Raw genomic sequence first — 25,539 nt, 5'->3', positions numbered from 1 at the left:
GAGGGAGAAGCAGGCCCCTCATAGGGAGCCTGATGTGGTACTCCATCCCGGAATTGGGATCATGCCCCGAGGCAAAGGCAGCCGGTCAACCGCAGAGCCACCCAGGTGTCCCGGAAGGATTCTCTTTGACAGGTTTCAGAGGGAACAGGGCTCTGCTGACATCTTGATTTTAGACTTCTAGCTTCTGGAACAGTGTGACAATAAATTTCTGTTGTTTTAAGTCACCCAGTTTGCAATATGGCAGCCTGAGGAAACCAATATAGTTGGCTTCAGTTTTTATCCTAAACCCCTAAGATGAAGCCCTACATCTATTATTTAAGTTTGAGTCATATTTGGTAAGATTTACTGAATACTGTAGAAAAAAATTATTGAGCACTACAGAAAATATTTTGTTCTGAAGCAGCTGGGTGGCTCAGTTGGTTAAGTGACTGACTCATGACTTCAGCTCAGGTCATGGTCTCAGTGTTGTGGGATTGAGCCCTATGTGGGTCTCCGTGCTGGGCATGGAGCCTGCTTAAGATTCTTTCTCTCCCTCTCTCTCTGCCTCTCCCCTGCCCCCGAGCACTCTCTCAAAAAAAAAAAAAAAAATTAGAAAATATGGTTTCAAATGGGATAAGTACTTTGTTTCTATTAAAGGTAGGCTTTAATTTTTTGCCTTTTGGATAATTATCAAGAATACATCAACTGTGCAGTTTGCTTTTTTCTCATTAAGAACATTTCTTTATTTTTATTTTTAAATTTAGTTTCATTTAAGTTCAATTAATTGACATTTAGTGTATTATTAGTCTCAGAGGTAGGAGCATTTTTTAAAAAAATTCACACAATTAATCATAAATCATTGTTCGATCTCTGAAATTTCAAATTTATTGCCCCCTTTCTAGGCAACACGTTCTTGCCTATTTTCCTCTCAACTACTATGCAGCCATTGAACATTCTCTTGGGACTTCCCTGGATTGTATGTGAAGCTCTCTTGTTGTATTTAGGCCGTTTACTAAATTTTGTCCACCACCTTCTTTAATCTATGTCATACTCCATAGTCAGCCTCTTAATGAGTTCAAGCTAGTGCTTCTCAAATGTAAAATACATCTGAATCACCTAGGGAGCTTGTCAAAATAGAGATTTTTGTTTAGTTGGTCTGGGGTGGGCCCTGAGTGTTTGTATTTCTTACAAATTCCCAGGTGATGGTAACACTCCTGATCCCATCACAGGAATTTACACTTTGTATGCATATGAAGTCATCCTTATGGGGTAAGCTTGGTATTTGCATGATGGCTTTGACTCTTCTGGTCTGCCCCTCATGATCTCAAGATCCTGCTGTAGCTCCAGACATCCCATCCTCACTTGACTGCGTCCAAAGGCGACTCAGGTTGAGGTTTGACTAGAGATGAGAATGAGAGTCTTTCTCCTCCCCTCCTCTTTTCCTCAGGGAGGTAAATATGTGTTGAAGCCTCTCAATTCTCCTTACAACTCATTGGCTTGGAACTGGGTCACACCTGACCGCTCACTGTCAAAACAGAATGGGATAGATAAATTATGATTTATGTTAAGAGGCTGGACATACTGCTGAACAAGTTAAGTCCTGTCAGCAGAAAGAGGGAGGATGGTCCAATAGAGTAGTTTCAGCCATATCTGGTTTTCAAGTACCATCTTGAGGTGAAAAAAATTTTTTTTAAATAATACTTCTTCATTTGACTAGTTTTTGAACTTTTCAGGCAGTTTTCTCTGTGAATGTTCTAGTTCTACTCTATGTATATCCTTTCTATTCATATGCTTGAAATCTGGCTTTTGTCCCTGCTGTCATAAAGCAATCACTTAAATAAACAAATAAATAAATAACCTTTCTTCTCTTGCCCCCTGGCTGGGGGCTTGCCCTCACTTGGACCTTAGCTCTCTGTTCATCATTCCTTACAGTCATCGACTAGCTGTTGGGGCATCTCTTCTCAAGGCTCCTATGTATCACCTCTGTGGCTCCCAGTTCCTAGGTGAATTCCACCCTCCGATCTGCCCATCAGATACTTCTAACTGCATGTCATTCCAAACCTTTTCCCTCCCAAACTGCTGTCTCTTTCCATTTCCTTTTTGTAGGTGGCATTAAATTCCTCTTGGAATAAATTAGCATAATGTTTTGTTTTGTTCTATTATTTTACGGGATGTTAAACGGTTGTGACTGATGCAGCAGCAGGAAATGACAGATATTGGATCCCAAAATGAGTTGTGATTAAGACTAAAATGTGGAAATTTCAAAGTAACGGGTAGAGGGCTGATTAGATTCTCATTCATGCAGAAGATCCAAGAGTGAGGTGACTGAAGATGGGTGGAGGGTGGGGCTTGAGATTTTGTTTGGATGGAGCACTTCTAGTTCTGCCATCGCACCTCCCGCTCCACCCCTGCCTGTGGGCAAGGGCAGTGGCATCTACCACCAAGCCCGGTGAGGAGGGCTTCCCCAGGACCTCTGAGAGTACGCTAGACTCCCCCTGAGGAAGGTACTGCCTCCTCTGGCAGCAGAGTAGGGGACTGAACTTACAAAAGGTGTGTGAATTTCAGAGACTATACGTAAGAGTCCACAGGAGGAGGTCATTTTAAAAGAGATTCTGGCCTAAAAGTCTCACTGTGGGGGTTGATTGGACCTCAACTGCAAGAGTCTGTGTGGAATAAACCACATCAGAGTTAGAATAAGCAGTTGGAGAGAATCCATTGCCTGTATCCCAGGAAGTATGTATGGTCAGACATTCCTAGCACAGGACCACAAAAAGCGTTCTGAGAAAATTCTGCTTCAGGTAGCCACTAGGCCAGAGGGTGTGATGCCCTTTTGCAGAGTGCTGGTTTAGTACAGACTTACCTGTCCCTCCACTTCTCCCTCTTCATATTATTGTCAGCAAGCTGGCCAGGATGGGGTGAGGTGGAGCAGGAGCAGGGCCCCTTGGCCTGACTTCTGCCCAGAGAAAGTCCTTGCAGGGAAAGGGAGCAAGATTTTAACTACTAAATGGAAAACATGTTTTATCTTTTAGAGTAACAGGAAGGTTTTCTATTACCCAAGACAACAAGATAGTTGTGGGACTGCTTGAGTTGTCATTCACTTGAAGAGGAAGAACTGTCCTCCTTGAATGGGACAGTAGGTGACAAAGCTTAAGTTATGAGTCCTCTCCCTGAATCCTATTTATTCAGTGTCCTGGTTACATATAGTTTCAATTCAGCTTCTGGAGCAGTGAAATCATTTGATCAAAAAATTCTGTTCATATTGCCCCAGGATTACAAATTTGTAAACATGTCCTTGGCTCCTCTTGTATTAGTTTATGCGGTTAAGCTGTACTTTTTTTCAGACTAAGAAACGGTCTCAAGGGATGAGGATGAATGCATAAAGAACAATGCTTAACCACAGGACTGTTGAAGCAGTGAGTAAATGTTATGCATGATAGAGAACTTGTATCAAGACTATATAAAAACCTATTACACCTTAAAAAAAAAAAAAGGGCCAATAATCCAATTTAAAAATGGGCAAAGGATCTGAGAGCCACTTCTCCGGATATATGTTATCTTCTTTCAAAGAAGATAAACAAGTGGCCAGTAAGCACATGAAAGATGCTCAAAATATTAGCTCTCAGGGAAATGTAAATCAAAACCACAATGAAAGACCACTTCACAACCATTAGGATGGCTATAATAAAAAAGACAGATAATGACAAGTATTGGTCAGGATGTGGAGAAAGTGGAACCCTCAGACATTGCTGGTGGGAATGAAAAATGATGCAGCTGCTTTGGAAAGTAGTCTGGAAGTTCTTCAAAAAGTTAAACATGGTTACCATATGATGCAGCAATTCTAATCCTAGGTGTATATTCAACAGAACTGAAAACATATATCCATACAAAAACTTGTACATGAATGTTCACAGCAGCAGTATTCATAAAGGCCCAGAAGTGGAAACCCAAATGTCCATCAATGGATGAATGAACCAACAAAATGTGGAATATCCATACAATGGAATATTATTCATACATAAAAAAGAATTGAAGTTCTGATATATGATACAACCTGGATGAACCTTGAGGATATATGCTAAGAAGACAGACACAACATGGCATATATTACATGATTTCCTTTATAAAAAATGTCCAGAAGAGGCAGATACAAAGATGAGTGAGTAAGTACTAAAGAGAACTGTTTGGGGTGGTAGGCAGGAGGAGAGAGTGATTAAAATGTTCTAAATTTGATTGTGATGGTGTTTGCATAACCCTGTGAATATATTTTAAAAACACTGAGTTGGGGCGCCTGGGTTGCTCAGTTGGGCGTCTGCCTTTGGCTCAGGTCATGATCCCAGGTCCTGGGATGGAGCCCTGCATCAGACTCCCTGCTCAGCAGGAAGCCTGCTTCTCTCTCTCCTACTCCCCCTGCTTGTGCTGTAAAAAAAAAAAAAAAAAAAAAAAAAAAAAATCTTAAAAAAAATAGAAACACTGAGTTGTACACTTTATTACTTTTTTGAAGATCTTATTTATTTGAGACAAAGAGCACACGCACGTGGTAAGCCACCCAGCTGCCCTCTGAGTTGTACAATTTAAATAGGTCAATTGTATGGTTAAGTTTGAAATGTTATTTGTGGTTAGACTAGGAGCCTCATGTTGGCAGGGATGGAGCAAGCTTTGCACATTACCTTATCTCTAGCCAATGCCCCACAGGCACTCAACAAATATTTCTTGATGAGACAGCACACTTTTATACTGTACCTGACGTTTATACAGTGCTTCATAAATTTTCAATTTCTTTTTTTATCCCCACTGACAGCAGCAGTTCCTTTGTGCCTGGTAACTCCGAAGGTGGTCAGAGTGGGTGATTATGGGATTGTTATTGGCCCATATTGTGAAAAATGATCTGCTGTACAACAGAGAAAAAGATCCCCAAATATTTCCATCTACTAAACTTTATCTTCCGATGCTCGCTCTCAGGCCTGTTTGTCTTGCATTTCTCGTGTCTCCCAGAGAGAAGAAAGCGCTTCCTAGTACAATCGGCACAGCGCTCTGATAGACTGGTTCCCAAACTGCAACCCAACGGCACAGCAATTCGGGTCACTTGTGGGGCAGAAACCAAAGAACCGAGATTCCTTTTCTAAGCAAACATAGCAATGAAACCAGTAGGATTTTAGCTTTGGGATATTGGACCCAAGTCTTCTCAAATACTTCTAACCATAAGGTTTGAGGCGGTGTCCCACAGCCATGTCAATAGTAATTCGTTTGAGCACCTTCCAGGCATCGAATTCAGGTTTCCAGGGTCTGGTCCCTTCTCCCACTCCCCATCTCCCCCACCCCCACGCTTGGGAGAAGAACCTCAAGTGCCGCACATTTCTGCCAGAACCTTTCCAGTTAGAGGAGTGGGAGCGACCTTGCTAGGAGAAACCCCCTGGAAGCGCCGCGGACAAGAGGACCTCAGGGGTCTCGGGCAGCCGGACTCCCGCTGGCCTCCAGAACTGCCGGCGCCTGTGCGATGTGGGATGTCGTCCGAGAGGAGCACCCCAGCGCCGGAAGCCTTGGCCGACTTCCCCGGGGGGGCCGGGGGACCCTGGGAGGCCGGGGGCGGTCCCTGCGCGGCGGGGGGCGCGGGACTCGGGGGCGCCGCGGGCCGGAGCGCAGGTGAGCAGCGGGAGAGGGGCTCGCGGTCCCCGCCGCCCCCGCCGCCCCCGCCTCCGCGGCGCTCCACCCTCCGCGCGCCGGGCCCGGGGGCGGGCGAGGTCTCGGCCCAAAGGCTCGTGGGGCTTGGAGGGAAGCGGGCGGGGACGTGGGAGCCCCGGACCGTGCGGCCGCGGCAGGCGGCGCGGAGGCGCGGGCCGCCACCTCCCCTCGGGCGCGGGGCGCGGGGCGCGGCGGCCGCCGGAGCCGCAGGTGGTTCCCCGGGCCGGCCCTTTTCTCCTCCCCCTTTCTTTCTTTCGCCTGCCCTCCCTCGCGCCCGGTGTCGGCGGCACTTCCCCCGCTTCCTCCTCCCTCTCCAATCGGGAGGGAGGGAAGGGGCCGCCGGCTCTTTCCTGCCTCCCTGCAAACTTGAGCGGGACTCCCGACTCCGCTCGCCCGCGCGGCCGCCGCGCCCCGCGCCCGGGAGCCGCTCCTGGGACTGCCTCTCGCCGCGCGGCCCCGGCGCCCCCGCGCCCCCGCGCCCCGGCACCCCGGCGCCCCCGCACCCCCGCGCCCCGGCACCCCGGCGGTGGGAGGGCGCCAGGCGGCCGCGGCTCCCACCCCGCGGCTGCCCGCCCGCGCGTCCGTCGGTCCGTCCTGCCCGCCGCCTCGCCTCCTCCCCGGCGCCCCGCCGCTGCCCGGACTTTCCTTTGTGTTGGATGCGCACTCGCGCCCCGCGCCGACGGGGGCCGGACTGAGGGCTGCGCTCGCCCCGGGCGGCCCGCCGCGCCTGGAGCCCGCGCCTGGGGCCCGCGCCTGGAGCCGCGCCTGGAGCCCGCGCCTGGGGCCCGCGCCTGGAGCCGCGCCTGGGGCCCGCGCCCCGGCCCCCGCCCCGCCCGGCCCGGCCCGGCCCGGCCCGGCCCCCGCCATGCCCTTCCACCAGAGGAGCGTGGAGCCCGCGCGGCTGCGCCGGCCGGAGGCGGCCGGGGCCGCGGGCGCGCCGCTCTTCCGCTCGCTGGAGCAGGTCAGCTCGCACGCCCTGGGCTGCCTGCTGGCGCAGCTCGCCGACCTGTCGCGCTGCGCGGGGGACATCTTCGGCGAGCTCGAGGGCCAGGCGGCCGCCCTGGGTGGCCGCACCGCCGCGCTGCACCGCCGCCTCGACGCCCTGCACGCCGCCGCCGCGCGCCTCGACCACCGCCGAGTGAAAATCCGTGAGTGGCCGGCGGGTCGGGGGAGGGGAACGAGGCGGGGAGGTGCCGGCCAGCTGCTCCCTCCCGCCCCCTGGCGGCCGCCGCGCGGAGCCCGGACCCTGGAGCCGGGAGCCCGGACCCCCGCGCCCCGCGCCCCGCGCCCCGCGCCCCGCGAGGGAGGGCTTCTCGGGCGGCCACGGCCTGACCCGGGACGGGGCCGCCGCGCAGGTGGCAGGTGGCAGGCGGCCGGCGGCGGGCGGCGGGCGCGCGCGTGGGAACAGGGCTGGCCCGCCCCACTGCCCGGTCCTCTGTCTGCGTGGGAGGCCGGGACGAGACCCGGGGCGCTGCAGACCAGGGGGGGAGCCAAGGTCGTGGGAAAGGGTCGGGGGAAGATGGCCTGGGGGAGAAGCCAGGGTACGATGTAGACACGGGCATAGAATGATTACAGACCTTGAGACCCCGGCGGGATCTGCAGAAATCTCTGGGGATCTCCGCGGGCCTCGGGGCCGCCTGTCGCCTCTCGGCCTGCCGCGGACCGGCGCTCTCACCTGCAAGCAAGTGTGCCGAGGCTTAGTGTGTGCGTGCGTGCCGCTTTGCCTTCCCACCCACGAGCACTCTGTGATTCAAAGGACCTTGGCTTTGAGCTCAGACTTTGAGTCCCATTCATCTTTGACCTCCTCCAACCCTGAAAATCAAGTCTGTGTCCTGACGTCGTGATCTCTCCCCAGCACCCGTTTCATTTCAGCAGCTTAACTAGCTCCAGTGAATGAAGTAACTGGAATTTCCTGCTGGCCCGAAGTAGAGAAACTTTAAGTATTATGTTTGTGTGGTTTCTCCTCTTTTTAGTACGTGGCCTTGGTCATAATCCTAAGTGCAAAGAACAAATTGGAGATGGTTGATGGATTGCAGGGTGTGAGGGGAGGTGTTGGTGGAACACTCGCCTGGATTTCCACACCTCTGAATGCAGTACTGTTTCCCCTACGATCGCTTCATATACAGGCTCAGGCAACTGGTTTTCCATTTTTTTCTCTTGCTAGAAAAACTTAGCTATATTTTAATTATCTTAAAAGCGGAAGTGTGTTCACGTTTTCAGTATGTTAATACTGAAGACATTGCTTGCCTGATACCTCTTTCTACAAGTTGTGAAGTAATATGTGATGATTTACATTTTAATCTCTTTCATGGTGTTATCAACAGATCCTGGTAAGTTGTGGACAGTTCCCAACTGGGAGAGCTTCCTCCCCTCCCCCCCCCCCAAAAAAAATGAGCGGAGAAAAAAATCAAGATGGTCTCATAAAGTTGTTGGATAGAATATATGTATTGTGAATCATGACCTCATGCATCAGGATATACTGCCCTAGTGGAATGTCACAGTCCTCCCGGTGATGTCTCGTTCGCTTCTATGCCTTTTTTGTGTGGAGTGACTGTGTGGGTGAAGGATAATTTCACCCTTCAGGAGTGATGTGAGGAGGCAGATCTGAATGGTAGGTAAACTGATCTATTGTTGGAATTAGAAAACAGGAAAACTCTCCCTGAAGGTTCAAGAACTCCTTCTTTGCTAGTGTTGTTTTGCATTTAAGCATTACTTTTCACTCCTTGTATACATATGCCCCAAATAAGCTAATATCCACAGCCACAACTGCCCAAATGCCCTAAATTAACCAAAATTGTCATAGTGACTGATAAAACTCTTTTTAAAATTTTTCACAAGTTTGTTTGAACCTGAAATAGCTTTGATTTTATACTAGAAACCTGGCTCATCATTTTTTTTTTTATGATTGAGAAAGAAGGCTCTTATTGAATATAATTATGTGTGAGAGTAGAAGTGCACGTATGGAGAAGAAAGCTGAACTGTAAAGATATTAGTTTTTATGGTATTTCACCTTCACACACTTAACGTTTTTATTGCTAAAAAGCAATGAAACACCTGTGTATTCATTTTACTCAGCTTCTTTTAGATTTTACAAAAAAATGTGTCAAACTTTGTTCCTGAGTGAAAGCTACGTTTTGAAATCCCTTGGGTCCCTTTTTAGGCAAGTCTTCCAAATAACATACTCCATTTGAATGGACATGTGGACTTTTAGACTTGGAGTTGACTGTGAAGTCCATCTACTTCATTAACTTACTGAGAGAGGAAATCAGGTCCTAGAGGGTTGAAGTGACTTGCCTGATTATGTGGTGGGCTCCTGGCACAGCCAGGCCTGGAGCCTGGACATTCTGATTGGCTTGCCTGCTTGTCCCACTGAGCATCTCTCTTCCTTTTAGAATCACATGGGAAATAGGAATAAAGTTTAGATACATTCCACAGACAATCCAAAGGATAGCTATGACTGCTAATTTCATCCTTCTTGTTAGATAAACCTTTTAATGAGTCTCCCAAGGAGCGAGTAACAGAACTGAATGGTTTAGAGGATCCGACTACAATGGGAGATTACGTATATTTCCTTGCTTAATGGGTCTCTACCATACTAAAGGGTGTGAGTGCAGCTGTTTTAAAAACATGTAGACTATCTTTGCAATAGAGAAACATTTTAGTTCTGTGGGCAGTGATTCTAAGAAATATTTCATCAAGTTTGCCTTTCCTCAGAATCTCATAGGTTGATAGTTATTCAAATTAACTTTTTGTCATAAGTTGGGGAGAACATACATCACTTTTTCTCCTGCTTTTTATTTTTTTAATTTAAAAACTTTAAAATTTAAAATTTAAAATTTTTTTTAGAGTTCAATTAATGTATAGGGTATTACTAGTTTCAGAGTTAGAGTTTAGTGATTCATCAGTCTTATATAATACCCAGTGCTCATTCCATCATGTGCCCTCCTTAATGTCCATCACCCAGTTACCCTATCCTCCCACCCATCTCCCTCCAGCAACCCTCAGTTAGTTTCCTGTGACTAAGAGTCTTTTATAGTTTGTCTCCCTCTCTGATTTTGTCTTGTTTTATTTTTCCTTCCCTTCTCCTATGCTCTTCTGTTTTGTTTCTTAAATTCCACGTATGAGTGAGATCATATGATAATTGTCTTTCTCTGATTGACTTACTTCACTTGACTTTCTAGTTCTGTCTTGCAAATGGCAAGATTTCATTTTTTTGATGGCTGAGTAGTATTTCATTGTGTGTGTGTGTATATATATATATATAATATGTGTGTGTATACACACACACACACACACATACACACCACATCTTTATCCATTCATCTGTCAGTGGATATCTGGGCTCTTTCCATAGTTTGGTTATTGTGGACATTGCTGCTGTAAACAGTGGGGTGCAGGTGTCCCTTTGGATCACTACGTTTGTATCTTTGGGGTGAATACCTACTAGTGCAATTGCTGGGTCTCTCCTAGTTATCCTTAAAGACTCCCCTAATGTTTTCTTGACACCCCAGGGTTGGAAGGAGTCCTCCCATAGCATCTATTATGGGCCTCCATTGTGTCTATCACTACATTTACCAGCATGGGCTGAAATTGTGTATGTACTTCTGCTCCCCTCTGCTAGATAGCAAGCTACTTGAGGTCCAGGATGGCTGCATCTTTATTTTTCCAAAGTTCAGCTGTACTGCAATGGGATAGCTCAGTAGATATTTGAACTGAACCAATATTTGGCTTCTTAGCGCTCAGTGTCAGGAAGAACAACTACAAAAATCTTTGGGAGGAACTGTTACTGACTACTATAAATCTACGTGAACAAGACAATAACTTTAAAAACAAATGAAAAAGTAAACTTTCTACCTTTTTTAAGGTTGTGCTGAACCACTAGTATACTCCTTTCTCTAAAAGTCAAACTTCATTAATTTTGCTGACAAGATCAGTGCTTATTGAAAGTAGTAACAGTAGCTAGAAATGTGGGTAGTTCTCTCTCCGCTCTGTAAACAATCAAAACAGATTTTCCTATGCAGAAATCAATAGACACTCAACCTAATAGCCTGTTTCATTATTAAGCCTCATGTGATTGGTTTCTTTTTATAATTAATAACATTACACTTATGTAGTGCTTTTTATGATTGAGAAAATGTTTTTCATATTCATTATTTCACTCAAAATCTTGTGAGGTAGAAAGGCCAGGTTGCATTATATCCATTTCACAAGACAAGGAGATGGAAATTCTGGAATTAGTAGGTCTAACCACATTAGATCGACACTGAGACTTCTGATTTCCATTCCAAAGCTTCACTTTGTCTTAACAGTACTGCCTGGGTGAACATGAAATATAATTGTGGAAAACAGAATAGGAAAAAATATGATTTGCTGGCTTTTCCTCTTAGAGGCTCAGAGAAGCAGAAGGTTTTTTCCCCCTTAGATTGTAGAAACATTCCAAGTTCAGGGAGACTCGTGTTGTATAACGATAGTGGGCACCGTTCACATCTGGTGTATTTTAACAGTGCTTCCATGGAGTTGGTGTGGTTCTTAGCTTGGGGAACTTTTACATGAAGATCTTGATGGTATACAGTTTTTATGGGAGAGATGAATGGTGTTGCAGATAGTTGGTTGGCACAAAGATTGTATAGGCACCATCTTTGCATAAATAAGATACGAGTTTGTAGTGTAGTGTCTGAGTTAGGCAGATGCTATGGCCTCCAACTAGCTGGTTAGAGCTCCAGGTGTCCATCTGCATTGTCTTACATCAAAACAGACTGATCCTTGACCCAGCCAGAGGGTTGGTTGTCCTGATGTCAGAATATCTTTGTTTCTTCCCTCAGAATGAACCTTTTATGCAAAGTGCTTGTCAGAGTTCTAAAAACAGAGTGGAGGCTTCACTGCACTTCTAAGAACGGGTAGTATGGTGGTTTTTGTGCCTGCCTGCCTGCTGATAAAATGTTTGTATTTCTGGTAAAATTGACTTAAGACTTGCTTTCATTGAAACGTACCACATGGTAGGGAGGGTATTGGTGTTAGGAATGTGGTCTCCACCCATCTCTAATCCCTGGAGGGCCCCTAACTGTATTGACAGAAACAGAGTAGGTGAGCAGTCAGATTGCACTTCAGGTTAACGAGGCTGTGTGAGGTGACGCAGTGTTTTCCATACTTGCCTGCCATTGAGAATTGTCTAGAACTCTTGGTAAAGTTACAGATTTCCAGAATCTTTCAGAGCTTCCAGTATGTTTAACAGATGCCACTGTGTACTTGGAGGACTTCGAGGAGCATTGGAATAGATGGGAAAGCTCATTGGGTTGAGAATTTGGAGATTCAAATCTGGTTTTATTGCTGCCATTTTCTTTTCTTTTCTTTTCTTTTTTTTTTAAGATTTTATTTGTTTATTCATGAGAGAGAAAGAGAGAGATGAGAGAGAGAGAGAGAGAGAGGCAGGCAAGACATAGGCAGAGGGAGAAGCAGGCTCCATGCAGGGAGCCCGATGTGGGACTCGATCCTGGGACTCCAGGATCACACCCTGAGCCAAAGGCAAGACACTCAACTGCCGAGCCACCTAGGCATCCCTATCGCTGCCATTTTCTAATGTAGATCTCAAGCAATGTACTCAGGCCTTAGTTTCATTATCTGTAGAGTAGAGACTTTGACTAAAGCAACCTCTACTAGCCTTTCCAGTTTGGGCATTTTGTGATTCTCATGAGGGGTTACTATTTGATAATATTAATAGTGCAGATGACCGTGCTTTGATCAATGATATGACTTTGATCAGTAATCTCTCTCTGATTCTTATGATTAGGGATTTAAAATGGTTTTTTTTTTTTTTTTAATGTCTGAAATAAACTCTTCATGACTGACTATGGAGGCTCTTTCAAATCATTATTTCACCTATATAGTGCATGGAGCTTCATGTCTTGAGGAGTTAGGGGGTTCATAGCTTTCTCTTCATCTTTAAAAAATGCTAATATCCTTATGGAGAGAGAATTGTTTAAATGCATTTGCCATATGTCATATTTCTAAAAGAGAATTTTTGTTTTGTTTTGTTTTCAACTATGAAGATGTATTGTTTAAGCCAAAACATCAATTTACTCATTGACTCTTGGGTATAATACAATTACTTGGTTCAAAAAGCTACCTACATTTATGTTGAAATGTTATTCTAGCAATAATTTAATTTTTCTCTGTATCAGGGAAAGCTAATATTAGAATGTCATCTATATGTATTGTTTTAGGATTGTGAGTAGCAAATGAAAAAAATTTTAAAGATAAAGAGAGAAATATTTGAGATTTTTAATGCTTTGGAAGAAAATTCAGAAAATGCTGCAGTTTTTTCCTCTGGCTATCATTTTAATGTCTTTTTTTAAAGTATAAAGTATAAAATATAAAATGATTTATATCTAAGGGGCACCTACTGATTTTTAAAATTAATTGTTCAAATTGGCATTTATCTTAGGATGAATTATTTCTGCAGGATTTGCAGTTCAAAAGCAACAGGAAGGTGCTGATGGCAGTCTTGCTTTCATACATTACCTTTGTGGCCTCCACTTCTCAAAATGCGCATATTAGTAGCATCTTGGACAAAGGTAGCAGAAGAGATGGAGCTTCTGTTTCTCACTGAGGGCTCTTTTGAGCAAAGGGCCTGGAGGTCCCAGTCTCTGTCCCTTTCCTTATGGATTAAATGACATGTCTGTGAAAGCATTTAGCCTCCCTCAAACAAAAAAATGATGTTACTAATATATCTATGTAGTCGCAACAGGGCAATTCCAATTTCTGGTATGGAGCTGGTTTTTTTTTTTTTTTTTTTTGGTGACTCTGTATTGCCTGATAACGCCGACAGCTGCTGGTTGAAGCACTTGCTATAAGCCAGACACTTGAATACAAGAGTCTCCCCTTATCTGTGGGGGTACATTCCAGGACCCATAGTGGATCCCTGAAATCAGAGATGGTGCCAGACCCTCTGTGCACAATGTATTTTTCTGACATGGTGTTAGGCTACTACTGACCCCTTGAAGATAGGTCAGAAGAAGGATCATCTGCTTCTGAACCGAGACTGTGGAAAGTTGAACCGTGGATCAGGGGAGGTCTTCTCTACGTACAACAGCTCTACAAAGTGGATGCTATTGTTATTTCTCTTTGACAGATGATGCAGTTGACGATGCAGTTGAGGCACAGTAATTTGCTTACCCACGGTCACAGCTAGTAAAGCGATGCACCTGGGGTTCAAACTAAGACAAGCTTGTCTCCAGAGCCTGTCCTAACCATTCTGTGGTGCTGTCTCTCTTGAAATTATGACACTTTGTTCTCCAAGGAGGAAAACCGACCCCATGAAGATGTGGCAAAAGCCTATCACATAGCTGAGGGAGGAAACCCCCTGTCTTTTGGTCTTTTTGTTTTGAAACGTCTCAAACTACTAGTTGATGACCAGGAAATCTGAGACCTGCATCTAAAGCACTCCACACAGTGCCTGGTGCCTGGCTAACATGTATTTAACATTTCCTGTTGTGTGAATGACAGAGGAGGCTGAGCTAGCATCTGTGTGCCCATCCATGTCCGCGTTACCACGGACGGCCCCATCCTTGTGAGGCCACTCGGCTGAAGCCTGCACCGTGAAAGCTGGCCAAGGTAGAGGGGAGCTTTTGTCTGAGATCAACATAATTTAAAAACCAGAAAGTTCTGCCCAGGGATCTTAAAGTATACCTGGCTCCTGACAGCAGCATGTTAAGGGGCTGTTGTTTCTCTTTTCTTCACAGATGGTGGGGGTTGAGACTGGGGACAGCGAGCCCATCTCTTGGGGCCTTTATGGATAGCTGAGAGCCCTTTTTATCCCCACTTCCTCCTTTTGTAGGGATGGCACACCTGGCTCCGCCCCCACTTTGTTCCCTAGCTGTAAGAGCTTCCCCCTTTACCTCCATTGCCCCGGAGGCTCAGAGCTTCCATCTACACCCTACTCCTACCTGATTTCCTGTTCCCACTCAGAACCTGAGAGGCCCAACTCAGACCTTAGCTTTCCTTGGGCATCTTGGAACTCAGACCATGTTAGCGCTATTTCATTCATCTCATGTTTCCCACACTTTCTGAATCATCAGATACACCAGGGGCTTGTTTTAAAACAGAATTGTGGAGATTCTGGAGATTCTGAGTCATCAAGTCTGGGGTGAGGCCAGGAACCTGCCTGGCTAACAAGTACCCCCAGGTGATTCTGATTAGCCAAGTTTTGGAAACACCAGTCTGTGTTGTCTGTGGAGGGTGGCAGGATGTTCTTCCATTCATGAAGTATGTTTTGGGTTCTTCTGCTCATACTGAGTTATGAGGATTACAAGATGAATACAGTTCCATGTGGATGATCAGATATGTAAATAAATATTAAGGAATAAAGTTAACCATTATTTGTCACATTCCTTCTAAAAGAAAATCTGTTCAGAATTCCAAATTGCCAATCTAAATTGGATTTTTAGAAGATAAGTAACTTACAAGAAGGCCTGACTGTAAGCATAGGGGACGGTGGCCCTTCTACATACATAAAATACTGATTTTAAATATTCAGAGCATATTTTGCTTTAAAACTGTGTTCTGAAAAAGAAATATAAGGCTTCTGTAATAAAAGTTTTTTCCTTGTGTGTTGGTGGATTTTTCTTTTTTTAGTAATGCTTTATTTTGACTTATTCTCCTGATTTTTTTTATAAGAAACTTCCTTCCACGTAAAAAAGCAACATCTTGCTCTGGGAGGACAGACAACTGTTTCAGGTTATTCCTGCAGGGAAGTCTTCTGTTATACTTTCCTCTGTTCCCTACTCCCTTTCTGATTAAAAGCTGATAAAGGGTGTTATCAGTCAGTAATATGTAGAGGACTGTGTGGTAATGGGCTGGTTTAAATTGTAGTAATACACAGTGAAATAGAATGGGGGCTTTCTGTATGACAGTATTAGCCATCTGATCAAATGTTCTGAGAACTGAGAGACCACCATGTATAGCAGAGGAAATTGAATTAAGCATATTCTATGCTATGCAGAATTGAATTATGCCTGATTCTGTTGGCATCTGAGAGCTACAGCTGAGGAACATCGTGGTTTCCCAGCTCATGGTCTGGCTGCTGTGATCATCACTGAGGCAAGGGTCCTGTCGCTCCTGTCTCAGGATATTCCAGTTGGACTCATTAGCTAGCTCATGGCATGGCACGTCCAGAAGCTGCTGGCAGCCTGACTCCACAGCCAGTGTTCTTTACCTCTACATTAAATGAGGGCCAAGATTGCCAGAAAATCATGATACAGCCCAGGTCATCTTAGCATAAATTTTCATTTAGTTTATTGAGCAGGCAATATTTTTACATTGTTGGAAAAAATAGATATAGAAAGCTATGCAAGGAAGTCTTACTTCTGCTTCTGTCTCATCTCTGCTTTGTCATGCCCCCTCCACTAGAATAATCACTTTTATTCGTTTCTCCTTGTTCTTCTAGAGTTTATGGAAGTATAAAAATGTTATTTAATGTTATTTTTCTTCCATTTGCCATACACATAATTTTGGGATTATCCTGCTGCTTTTCTTTATTCATATACATAATCCAAAGTGATTATTTTCATTATTTTCCTGTATGTCTTTTAGCCAGTTTTTTTTTTTTTTTAAGATTTTATTTATTTATTCATCAGAGACACAGGCAGAGGGAGAAGCAGGCTCCATGCAGGGCGCCCGATGTGGGACTTGATCCAGAACCCTGGGATCACACCCAGGGTTGAAGGCAGACGCTCAACCACTGAGCCACCCAGGTGCCCCTAGCCATTTTCTTTTCTATTTGTGAAATTGCTGCTGCTGCTCCTCTTCCTCCTCCTCCTCCTCCTCCTCCTCCTCCTCCTCCTCTTCTGTCTTCTCCTCCTCCTCCTCCTCCTTCTTCTTCTTCTTCTTCTTCTTCGATTTTATGTACTTATTTACTGAGAGAAAGAGAGTGCAGCTGCATGAGAGCAGTGGGAGGAGCAGAGAGAGGGAAAGAGAGAATTTCAAGCAGACTTTGTGCCTAGTGGAGCCAGATGAAGGGTTTAATCTCACTACCCAAGATCACCACCCGAGCAGAAACCAAGAGTCAGGGTTGTTCAACTGACTGAGCCATCCAGGTGACCTGAAACTGCAGTTCTTTTTTTTTTTTTTTGTCAGAAAATGCAGTTGATTTGGTAAAAATAAGATTGATTAACATTGAAATGCAGTGTTAAGCTAATTTTTTAAAATTGCTAATGCTTTGATTTTAGGTATATTTTAAATAGGAACTTCTCAAGAGATGATTAATCTTTTCCTGTATTAAGAAAGAAAAAGGGAAAAAGGACTTCTGTTAAATGTCTGTAACAACACAGTATAGGTTGAGTTAATTTAAAAGTGGGCATTTCCTGCCTTCTATCTGGATATCCTGCATGCTAAATGTGAATTACTTCCTGGCTTGGGAGGGGACTACTAATAGAGAACTGCGTTTGAATTTTAGTGTGGAATGTTTTACTCTGACATAGTGATTTCATTTGTTAAATAAATGCATTTGATAATGAAGTCCTCTGGGGATTTTGAGTTCACTGGGTTGGTTATAACTACCTTCCTTGCCTGTAGAGCTCAGTACAGAATGACATTAACAGACATGTGAAGGAAGCAACCATGGTCATTTGAATTATTATTTTTTCCCATTTCTTAACCTGCTTAAAACCCAAAGGTTTGTACTGAATTAGTATAAAAATGACTAATTAAAATATAGTCACAAGTGTAACCTCAGAAACAGAACATCCTACCATGTAAGTTTTGTGTAAATGTACATTAAAAAGCTTTAACTCGTGTGGCACTGACTCTTAGTTTTGGCTCCAGTCATGATCTCAGAGTTGTGAGATCTTGCCCCCGTGTAGGCCTCCATGTGGAGTCTGCTTAAGTTTCTCTCTCTCTTTCTCCCTCTGTCTTCCCGTCCCACGCTCTTTTTCTCTCTCAAAATAAATCAATCTTAAGAAAAAAGCTTTAACTCTTAAGAAGTACGTCAAAAAATAGTCCTTTTTTTTTTTTTTTTTTTTTAAGGTTTTGTTTATTTATTCATGAGAGACAGAAAGAGGCAGAGACATAGGCAGAGGGGAAAACGGGCTCGGGAACCTGATGTGGAACTCAATCTCAGGACCCTCGGATCATGACCTGAGCCAAAGGCAGATGCTCAACCACTGAGTCACCCAGGCATCCCTGACATAAAATAGTTCTGATTATATTAATGTTTATTCATCAGAAAGTTCAAACCTGTAAAATGCAGAATATATAAAGAAGAAAAAATTTCACAGCCAGAATGTCCAATTCCTCTGTCTCTTTTTTTTGCTAATATATCTATAAATGGCTCTATAGCAACAGATAACATTTTTTTTAAAGATTTTGTTTATTTATTCATGAGAGACAGACAGAGAGAGAGAGAGAGAGAGAGAGAGAGGCAGAGACACAGGCAGAGGGAGAAGCAGGCTCCTGCAGGGAGCTTGATGTGGGACTCATCCCAGGTCTCCAGGATCACGCCCTGGGCTGAAGGTGGAGCTAAACCGCTGAGCCACCCGGGCTGCCCCAGATAACATTTTTTAACAGAACACAGGGCATCACTCTCCTCTATAAATACTTTTGTGTCCCGATTTTTAATTCTTTTTATATTTATTTATTTATTTAGTCCCGATTTTTTAAAACTTAGCTTATATTGTGAGAAATTCCCCCAGGTCCTGGACATCCAGAGACTGTTTTAAAAGAGGAGAGGCATCAGGGTGTGTCTTTCTGACAATCCCTTATTTTGTGTTGGCTCCCAAGTGAACTTTTTTTGATATTCTCTGGAGTCTGTTTACACAAGAGTTATCATGTGGACAGAAGTTTGTTATCTTCTGGGGCTTCCTAGGGTTTCTTTGTGTTACTTGTGAAACTTTAAATTGCACTCATGAGGTAGCATTTAGAAGATACACTGGAATTCTAGTAGATTTCAGTAGATTGCCAAGTCTTCAACATTATCCTCTTTCTGGACAAATTAACCCTATTTTATACTAGGGTTATTGACCTACAATGACAGTTCTCTTTATCTTTACAGCAAAACAGGTCATTGAGTCAAATGATGGTTGTGTTCTTTCCTTATTGGTTCTTAAGTTGAGTAGTGTGTGTTGATAAATTATGTTTTTTTTTTTTTTTTTTTATGAGAAGTTACATTTCTTTTTTCCTTTAAAATCTTCTCTTCCCGCTCCACCAAAATGTCAATCAGACATCTGTCTCTAGGTTTCTCACCTTGGCTGATGCCTGCTCTTGCAACATACGGGGTCTGTTTAGATTTAGCTCAACAAGTTTTAAAAACAAAGGTTTGACACCTATCTCTTGCTACAACTTTGGCTCTTGTTTTGTGGGAAGATGAGGATTAAGCTTGCTCCTTTTATTCTAAATGTTGGATGGTTTAATTGAAAAATTAATAGTCTGTAGAAACATCGAGGGCCTGGCAGATTAACCCATGATAATGGTGGCAGGGAATGGAGGCATGAAAGAGGGTGGGGGAAATGTCTTTGAGTGCCATTAGTATATTTTATGTAATCTAAATATATTGCTTGCAAATTGCAAGGTCTGCTCAATAAAAATAATTCATATTAACATTAATGGGATAACATTTATAGCTAATATTTATAGGATACTTACTATGTGCCAGTTTCATTTAATCCTCATAAAAACTGTATGTAGCTTTTCAATTTATGTAATCTCCCCATTTTACTGATTTTACTGAGTGGCTACAGGGAAGTAAAGTAATTTGTCCAAGGTCACCCAACTGGTAAGTGATAGAGACAAAGTACAGTATAGGTGAGTTCTGTGTTAACACTTAGTAATTGTAACTATTTTTTTTTTGTGAATTTTTAAGTTCATTTTAATATTGAAAAATTTCTGAGCTTGGCTAGGAGTTGGTCATTGTTTTCCATTTCATTCTGGTTATTTTAAATCATTGTGCCCAGTGGCATAACCTGTGGAGGTTAATTAGTAGACATGTGATGGTGCTGTTGTGAACCTGTAGAGAATTACTAGAGTTTATTTGGTTCTTTGAGTTGCACTGATGAAAGGTGCTTTAGTCTCTAATACAAAGTCCTTTTGTTAATGCATCCCATCATTCTGGCTTTTTTTCCATTTCCAGACATTCATGATCAGTGTCAGAAGACAGGTGAGGTAGGAACAAAATTCAGTTTCTGGCTTATTTTGATTTGGTATGTTAGGGGAACTTCTCTTTCTCTGCCCTCCCCAAGCTTGCCATCTTTAAGTGCTGTGACACTGTGAAGTGCTATCTCAAGCCTATACCTCAAGGACATTGCTTAGTTTACTTGTTAGTGATGGAGGATAGGAGGAGAAGCTGTGATGAGACTAGCTAGCCTTCCCTTGACTCTCTAGAACACTTACCTTGTTGGTGGAAAATACCCTCAACCATGTGGTGCTTGCTCATGGCACCAGCCAAGAATTTAACTTAAGTCAGCAGTTCTCAAAATGTGATTCCTGGGTCCGAATCATCTGTATCTCCGAGGAATTTGCTAGAGATGCAAAGTCTTGGCCCCACACCAGACCTCCTAAATCAGAATCGTGGGGATAGCACCACGGTCTGTGTGTAACAGCCTTCCAGGTGATTCTGATGCTGAAGTTTGAGAACCACCATCTGCAGAGCCAGAGGGGTGAATCGGCTTAGAGACCTACCGCCTTTGCTGGGCTGTGGGCCATGAGTGGGGCTGCCAAAGCTCAGTTCCCAGAGGCTTCTTTAGAGGCTGGACCATATGGTCCAGAGCAGTATGGGTTTATGAACTAATGCTTCATTACTGTACAACAGTGGGAATCTTGCTTTAAGAGACTTTGAATCCCTGCCAATTTGTGCTTTAGAGGCACACTTGCTAGCAGGCCTTCCCCATTTGGAGATTAGTAACCTGGCCCTGGGCTTGTTTGTCATTCTCAGGGCTGAAGGCAGCCTCTCTGATTTCCCCTTTCCTTAGGAACTTTAAACAACATCCAGAAAGCAGGGAGGGGACTCACCACAATCACAGGGTAGGGACATACTTTCTAAACAAAATCTAAGGAGAGAGGATTATTCTCCCTAAATACTGACTATATAAAACCCCCATTTCAATATTTTAGTAAGTGTCTCCTGGAAGACTTAACTAGGAAAACTTTAGGCAGATGAGGGAAATCTTAATTGTGGGTGGGATATACATGTTTGGATAATAAACATGAGAACAATATAGAAGCATGAACATACTGAGTGGTTGGTGTTCTATTGCTGGTAGCAGAATCCTACTTTCCCCAATATAATTCAGCTTTTCAATTTATGTAATCTGCCCATAAAGTAGCTGTTAGTACAGTATAATCCATTGTAATTTGGAGAAGTGAGAGATAATTGAAGTGGTTTGATAAAAGGTAGCAGAACATAGTGGTTAAGACACAAGATTTTCTGGCTGTGTGACCCTGAATAAATTACATAACCTCTCTGTGCTTAAGATTTTTCCTCTGTAAAATTGGCACTGTACTAATGGTTGTGCAGATAAAATGACATATTTAGAACAGTGCCTGGCCCATATGAACAATAAATATTAGCTGATAGATACTTTGGACTGGCCCTATGATTTTTTTCAAACTATTTTTAGTTATTTTTTCCTGAGTGTATTTTAAAATATAAATGTAAATAAAGTTAACATTGGAATAAAGGATTGGACTTAATTATTATTATTATTTTTTTTAAAGATTTTATTTATTTATGATAGTCACAGAGAGAAAGAGAGAGGGGCAGAGACACAGGCAGAGGGAGAAGCAGGCTCCATGCACCGGGAGCCCGACGTGGGATTCGATCCCGGGTCTCCGGGATCGCGCCCTGGGCCAAAGGCAGGCGCCAAACTGCTGCGCCACCAAGGGATCCCTGGACTTATTTGATTGAACTCTTAAAATTTCCTAATAACTGTGCTTGTGTTCTGGTTAAGTGAGTTTTCTAGATAGCTGATGGCTAGGTTTGATAATTGGACTTAATGTGGGAGTTAAGATCATCGTTTTGGACATCTTCATAACTCAGTTCTGACAGTCTAGAATATTGGATTAAGTTTATTCAGCATGTTCTCTAAAAATGGTGTTTTGGTTACATTCTGATGCGAGTTTGTTTTGATGTTATTTTCTTTTCAAATTGAGATCAGATAAAATCAAGTTAGGGGTTTTGGTTTGTTGAGTTCCAATGAGTTGGTTTTATTACACATGTAATCTCTAGTTTAGAAATTTGTCAAGTTACAAAAGTCAATTTGTAAGTTGTTTTAAACTTAGAAATACATTTCCTCTTATAAACCGTGTTTCCAAAGCATGACCAGGCACAGGGCAGTCCCCACAAAGCCTGTTCATCCTGAATATATAGATACCCAGACCTGCTGTGCTGCATACACTAATCATCATGGAAAAATTTTCTGCAGCAAAATGGATTATAAATGATGGCCAGGATAAAAGATCACATTTTTTTTCTGTCCTCCCAATGCCTTCCCTAAGCCATATGACCCTGGCTTTGTCTATAACATAAATTATTTAGATCAGGCCTCCAAATTCCTTTTCTAGGGGGAGGTGGACTTCATGATTTCATGATAGCAGGGTATGTGAGTATAGAGCTTGGGAAGGAGAGGATAGGAGAGTTTCCAGGGAGTGTGGGTGCAGGAGACTGAGCTCTTCAGACCCTGTGCTTGGCCAGAATGTTGGCTGGGCATGATCCTTCCAGGTAACAGCTCCAGGCCAGCTGAGGGAAGGTGAACCACCAGCAGCCTGTAAGTTCATGTGGGGCACATGGCAAGTATATGCAGAGTGTTTATATTTATTTGTAAGTAAGAAGAAGCTGCTTATCTTGCCTCTTTTAAATTTTTCTCTAGGAATATTTAAATAGGTGAGTGAGTAGTTTTATTAGTTTGAAAAGCCCACTTCATTTTTTTTTTCTTTTACTTACATGCATTTACATTTGGTACCTGTTCAAAGATTGTGGGTTTTTTGTTTGTTTAGTTTTTTTTTTTTTTGAGTGAACAACATAACAAAGGATTAAAGATCCTTTCTGCTTCCTCTGTACATTCTCTGTAAAAGGATCTGAATTGTTTATAGAATCCAGCTTTTGGTAAAGTACATGTTTTTAATTCATGTTGAACACATAAAGAAAAGACAGAATTGAGCTTATTAAGTCCCATGTAGCTTCACATGTCAAACAGGACATGAAAATGCTTTCCCCAAATGGCCATGTCTTAACAGTTTATGTTCTTGATGGGGTTCCTTGGAAGAAATTAAATTCTGGGAGGTCACATTTTTCTTTCAAGTTTGATTTCCAAAGTGAAAAATGAACTTGTTTTTTAACTTAAACTTTGAAAAAAAATTCAATGAAGAGCTTTTAGAACTGTGCAATGATTGTGTTCTGTGGAACTGGGCTTCCCCATCTCTGTAGCCAGAGATGAATCTTGACAGTTTTCTTTGTAGCTGTAAAAATGAAGAGAGAAAGGGAAGAAGAGGTAAAAATGCTGAATCTGGGAAACTGTTCTAGTCACTTAAATCTTAGCTACATAAGTGTCTGTTTATATTAATGAGGCAGGGCCAAATAACAATAGTCTTTTTTTTTTTTTTTCTAGTTAAATATTTCCCCAATGGGAAATCAGTGTGCAAATTCCTCAGGCTTTCTCATTGAAAACATATGAATAGCTAAAGTTTAATATTTAGCATAATTAAGAAATAGATTTTTACTGTATTCCAATCATAGTGGCATATTTGGTTATTGAATATTTTTCTTGATTATTTGAATTAATGGAGAAGAGGTACAAGGAAAAATCTAGAAATATTTTTTACTGTGCTATTTGCTTTGTGTTTTAAGAGTCATAATGGAGTACTTTAGATTAAGCCACAGTCATATCTGTTTTAGAAAGAATTGGAAAGTGCTCTGAATTACCTATTATGTCTCTTTCATTCAGGTTTGTTTGTTTTTGTTTTTTGTTTTGTGCCCATATCATATTAGAAATAGATCTTATTACCGCTCAGGTGGCATTGTGGATCTAGACCAAGCTGAAATATCCTTTTCATATATGGTGGTTTTTAGTTTCCTGGTTAGAGATAATAGCTAAATACTTAATTTTTAAGTTTTATTGTTGAGTGATGGGTGATTAGAAGTATAACATAACTATGAGGGGAAAGAAAAATCATAAGGAGGAGGCAGTGATAAAATACTTCATTGACTTGCAGTTACTGCAGTACCTTGAAAGATAATGTGTTGTCCTTAGCATTCACTAAAGATGTCACCGCTATGGGACAGTTAGGCTACCTGCTTTGACTTTTCCCTAATGGCTGTAGAGGATTTATGGTGATTCATTTCATACCATATACCTTTCTCTTGATGATGAGGGGCTTCATGGCCATGGAAATGATCAATGTGGGATACCTGGGTGGCTCAGTGCATGAGCATCTGCCTTCAGCTCAGAGTATGATTCTGGGGTCCAGGGATCAAGTCCTGCATCAGGCTCCCAGTCTTTGCCTCTTTCTCTATGTCTCTCGAAGAGTTTTCAAACTCTTTTTTTTTTTTTTTTAAGATTTATTTATTTACTCATGAGAGACACAGACTGAGAGAGAGAGGCAGAGACACAGGCAGAGGGAGAAGCAGGCTCCCCCCACAGGGAGCCCGATGTGGGACCTGATCCCAGATCCAGGGATCACAACCTGAACCCAAAGAAGGCGCCCCTAAATAAATAAAGTCTTAAAAAAGAGCCATGTGGTCTAGCCAAGAGTGGAAAAACTTATGGACATGGATAGTTATTTCAACTTTTTAGCAGATTTTTTTTAGAAATTTACTTTATATATGTAAACGTCATGGTGGCTTGGCTATTTCATGTTTTTGTAGTCTTAGGTATCATCTGTTGACTTCTCAAGGTGAAAGCTCCTTTTTCTTCTCTCCATCTGACCCCTGCCGTACATATTTACCTCCCCTCCCCGTCTCCCCGTTGTATACTTATATTGTAATTTTGTTTAGTTCAGCATTCAGTTTCACAATGTTATGACAGCATACACTGTTCAGAGCAGAATCATGTCATCAAACATGATTACTTTTGCTTTACTATAAGCCTTCTGTTTTCCCTGGTGTCAATACCAGCTCTTTTGGTATGTGTGTTTTTATGTGTTTGTTATTATCTCCATTTCAAACTCTACCCTATCCGTATCTTCTTTTTACCTTAAAAATTCTAACAGGGGATCCCTGGGTGGCTCAGCGGTTTGGCGCCTGCCTTTGGCCTGGGGCGCGATCCCAGAGTACTGGGATCGAGTCCCACGTCGGGCTCCTGGCATGGAGCCCACTTCTCCCTCTGCCTGTGTCTCTGCCTCTCTCTCCTCTCTCTATGACTATCATGAATAAATAATAAAAAAAAATTAAAAAAATTCTAACAGTTTCATCTTTTTTGAATAAGCTTTTCTCCCAGAGCTTTCTGATCTAATTTAATATAGGTTGATTGTTCTTTGTGGCTGGTGCCTGTCACTCTGTTCTTCACTACCATTCTAGAGATTTCTTCTCTTTCTTTTTTTTTTTTTTAATTTTTATTTTTATTTATGATAGTCACAGAGAGAGGGAGAGAAAGAGAGACAGGCAGAGGGAGAAGCAGGCTCCATGCACCGGGAGCCCGACGTGGGATGCGATCCCGGATCTCCAGGATCGCGCCCTGGGCCAAAGGCAGGTGCCAAACCGCTGCGCCACCCAGGGATCCCTCTCTTTCTTTTTTGATGCCTATCTCCTGTAACACTTTCTTCTTGGTGTAGTCCTTCATTTTAGAGTGAAGCTCTGCTTCTGGTAGCATCCTAAGAAATATTGTAGAACACACAAATTTTTGCTTGTCTATCTTCTCAACTGATTGATAGTTTTACTGGGTAAGGAATTCTAGGTTAAAATTC

General features: G+C 43.0%; 1 long non-coding RNA gene across 2 annotated transcripts; it reads right to left on the bottom strand.

Annotated features, from left to right (window-relative positions):
• Positions 1–835: 835 nt before the first annotated feature.
• On the bottom strand, positions 836–5,571 carry LOC140633155 (uncharacterized). 2 transcript variants are annotated; one of them, XR_012030746.1, is made up of 3 exons: positions 4,720–5,571; positions 2,840–2,948; positions 836–1,504 (listed from the first exon to the last, which is right to left on the bottom strand). It is a non-coding gene; the product is annotated as an uncharacterized lncRNA (long non-coding RNA). The 2 variants fall into 2 exon arrangements; XR_012030745.1 differs by lacking the exons at positions 836–1,504; positions 2,840–2,948 and adding an exon at positions 4,080–4,395.
• Between the last annotated feature and the right edge of the window lie 19,968 nt (positions 5,572–25,539).

This window comes from Canis lupus, chromosome 1, assembly GCF_048164855.1.
Source record: "Canis lupus baileyi chromosome 1, mCanLup2.hap1, whole genome shotgun sequence".
Classification (NCBI taxonomy): domain Eukaryota; kingdom Metazoa; phylum Chordata; class Mammalia; order Carnivora; family Canidae; genus Canis; species Canis lupus.
Note: the sequence above shows the minus strand (reverse complement) of the source record. Positions and strands in the feature narration are given on the sequence as shown.